A 4071-nucleotide genomic window follows, 5' to 3' on the forward strand; every position below is an offset into this window, starting at 1 on the left:
AAGCCACCGCAATGAGAAGCCCACGCACCACAATGAAGAGTAGCCGCCGCTAACCGCAACTAGAGAAATCCCATGCGCAGCCACAAAGACCCAACACAGCCAAAAAATTAAAAATAAATAAATTAATTTTTTAAAAAATTAAGAAGGTAAACATTTATGCAAGTAACATTTAGTTGTAGTAGTCTTTCTCGAATATTAATATCGTTTACAGTAGTTTTAACACAGGTCATTTAATTGTTCTGCATCTGAATTTTCATTTTCAAAGTTAGAATATTAAGTTCAAGTAACATTTTGATGAAACATTCAAAAGGTGTAATACGTATATAAAAGTACAATCTGTACAAACTATAGTTTTATCCAAATTAAAGTTTTTATATTCCATCAGTGTAAGGTCAAACGGATAACTGTAGGCCCATGAGGAGTTAAAATTGTTAGACTCTGGGCCATTTTACCAACTTAGAGTGAGAATACTGCGATGCACATTTTATGTGTTGTTTTAGCAATAAATGTAAAAGAAGACATGCTGCAAACAGATGGATCTCTATAGTAGATGTAAGCAGAAAACTTCAGTTTATTGATCCAATAGCAGGCACTTAAGAAATTGTTTTTTACTTAAATATAACAAGTAAAATACTTACCTCACTTAACTGGCTGGAAACCTCATTTCCTATGCATGGGCGCAAGAAGAAGAAAATTTCATTTAAAATTGTTTAGATTTATTTGCAATATTGTAGATAGACTGTGGGGTGTGTGTGTATAGCAATTTTATTAAGAGACAAAGTCTTAATAGTTAATATCTTCAAATTTGGAGCCAAGTGGTTTTTCACACCTAAAATCTGTGTGGCTTTAGAGAAATGACTCAGCTTCTTGAAGCCCTAGTTTTATCATATATAAATTAGATAAGAAAGCCAGAATCTCTTTCTAGGGTTATTACCAAGGTCAAGAAAGGTAACACGTGCAAAATTTTGATCATTGTGTCTCAAATCCAGTATATTATTCTTAGTGATAATAGTAGTAAGTATAGTTTGCACTTTGTACACAGATGGCTTGTCAGTTACAACACAGAAGGAACTAGGTATATTTGCATGTGAAATACAGCTCTCTGTTGTATAAAATGAGAATTCTCATGGGAACTCTTTGTTCTCTCACACAGAAGCACCTAGAGACTCAACACACTCACTTTAGATGTGCAACAGAGTGGTTCGCAGAATGGGATTTCCTTAATAGCAGACATGACTTTCTATTACAGATGGTAATTGTAATTCTTAGTGTGAGTACAATAAGAAGGAAAGCTGCTATTAATCTGTTTCCTGATATGGCTAAGCAACTTCTCCATCTTAATCCAGGAAGTTGTAGCTAGACTGAGCACCAAATCTCTTAGGTTCTCTGATTTCACTAACACTTGCCTTTGTGTTCAGATATGTTGGAAACTGAAAAGAATAGGGCCATTAGCTAATGAGGGTCAGACAGAGAAATGGGTTGAAGACTGACAATGAATTGGGGAATCAGTATAAGAACATTATTGCTCACAGGCAAAAAGAAAAAAGAGGGGGGGCGGATTAAAGGTTAAAGGAGTTAAGTGCAGAAGCAAAAAGTTAGAAATTATATAAGGTGTAAAGGGAAAGAGTGATGGTGACTTAAAATGTTGCAAGAAAAGGAAAAAAAAAAAGTATAGGGTAAAAGTAAAAGACAGTAACAGAGTGAGCTAAGGGAGCGGAACAAAGCAAAGGAACAGATTCCTGGCAGAAGAATATTATTAATGGTTATGAGCCCTCACTTCACTGGTTATGATAGAAGTTCAAGCTTTTTTTTTTCCCCCTACAGTTTTCATACTATAAACCATGCTTTGATTTCATTTCTTCAAATCTCAGTTGAGGCCAGATGCATCCAGCAGACCACAGAGATGCTACAATGCAATCAAAGCATTGTTAAGTGGACTCTGGGAATTGTAGATGTTTAGGATTAGGGTACATTGAAAAGGCAAGTTATTTTGTAGTGTTCAGATGCCTTTAGTTTAGAGCATTTCTTTTGTACTCAAGTAAACAAAGACTACTCTGCTTAGTATATAGAATTCCAAATGGATTTTACTCAGCTAAAATCAATGTGTAGTGTAGACATAGGGTTTACTAAAATGATGTTTCATGCTAGAAATTGGAAAGCTTAGCATTCAACCAGTTAACCTTAGCAAGCAGAATTGCAGATGACTTCAGTGCTAGTACACTGCATTACATTTACTCTGCCCCCTGAGCATTGACTTTGGATATAAACTGAGTATGTTTGATCTTGAAGTCACTTAATTTTTCTGTTAAGAAATGGTCCTTTAGGTAATATTTCACTTAGTATCTGTTCTATAAAAATGTGTTATTAAAGAATTGGTGACATAGGTTTTTGAACCAAAGTCCCATCTTCTCGCTTCCTGAAAGATCTTAGTTTTTAGCTTCAAACTGGAACCTTGAATAGGTTCTTGCCTGTGCTTTGTTTGTGCTTAACAATTCTACTGGGTGTAATAGCTTCATAATTACAGCTCATGTTCCAACTCATCAGAAGTGTTATCTATGAGTAAAATTATATAAAGGGTAAGTAATGCTTCAATAAATAAAATATTCCCAAGTTTAAAATATAGATTAGAATTAATAATAGTATTTTGATCTTTATATCTATTCACATAAACCATTTTTATGGTCATTTCCTAGTTCCTGAGTAATTTATAAGTATTCTTCATCATATATATTTGGTGTTCCTTCTGTGTAATGATTTTTTTAAATTAATTAATTAATTTATTTATTTTGGCTGTGTTGGGTCTTCGTTTCTGTGCAAGGGCTTTCTCTAGTTGCGGCGAGCGGGGGCCACTTTTTATCGCGGTGTGCGGGCCTCTCACTGTCGCGGCCTCTCCCGTTGCAGAGCACAGGCTCCAGGCGCGCAGGCTCAGTAGTTTTGGCTCACGGGCCCAGTCGCTCCGCGGCACGTGGGATCCTCCCAGCCCAGGGCCCGAACCCGTGTCCCCTACATTAGCAGGCAGACTCCCAACCACTGCACCACCAGGGAAGCCCTCTTCTGTGTAATGATTTTAAAAGCTTAAATTTTCTTTGAGTTCCTATAAAGTAGAAAAAAATCATGTTTTTCTTTATGGATCTGTGAGGTTTTTTTAAAAAATTGTTTTTATTGAAGTAGAGTTGATTTACAATGTTGTGTTAATTTCTGCTGTACAGCAAAGTAATTCAGATATATATATATATATATATACATACATTCTTTTTTTTTTTTTTTTTTTGTGGTACGCGGGCCTCCCTCTGCTGTGGCCTCTCCCGTTGCGGAGCACAGGCTCCGGACGCGCAGGCTCAGTAGTTTTGGCTCACGGGCCCAGTCGCTCCGCGGCACGTGGGATCCTCCCAGCCCTATACAGTAGGACTTGTTGTTATTCATTGCATATATAAAAGCTCACATCTGCTCACCCCAACCTTCCACTTCATCTCTCCCCCACCCATCTCTGCCTTGGCAACCACAAGTCTGTTCTCTATGTCTGTGAGTCTGTTTCTGTTTTGTAGATAGGTTCATTTGTGTCATATTTCAGATTCCACATATAAGTGACATCATATGGTATTTCTTTTTCTCTCTGACTTAACTTCTCTTAGTATGATAATATCTAGTTGCATCCGTGTTGCTGCAAATGGCATTATTTTGTTCTTTTTTAATGGCTGAGTAGTATTCCATTGTATATATGTACCACATCATTTTTATCCATTCATCTGTCGATGGACATTTAAGTTGTTTCCATGTCTTGGCTATTGTGAATAGTGCTGCTATGAACATAGGGGTGCATGCCTTTTTGGATTAGAGTTTTGTCTGGATATCTGCCCAGGAGTGGGATTGCTGGATCATATGGTAATTCTATTTTTAGTTTTCTGAGGAACCTCCTTGCTGTTTTCCACAGTGGCTGTAACAACTTACATTCTCACCAACAGTGTAGGAGGGTTCTCTTTTCTCCACATCCTCTCCAGCATTTGTTATTTGTAGAGTTTTTTTTTTTAACATCTTTATTGGAGTATAATTGCTTTACAATGGTGTGTTAGT

This window comes from Physeter macrocephalus, chromosome 8 (assembly GCF_002837175.3).
Source record: "Physeter macrocephalus isolate SW-GA chromosome 8, ASM283717v5, whole genome shotgun sequence".
In the NCBI taxonomy this organism is placed as follows: Eukaryota; Metazoa; Chordata; class Mammalia; order Artiodactyla; family Physeteridae; genus Physeter; species Physeter macrocephalus.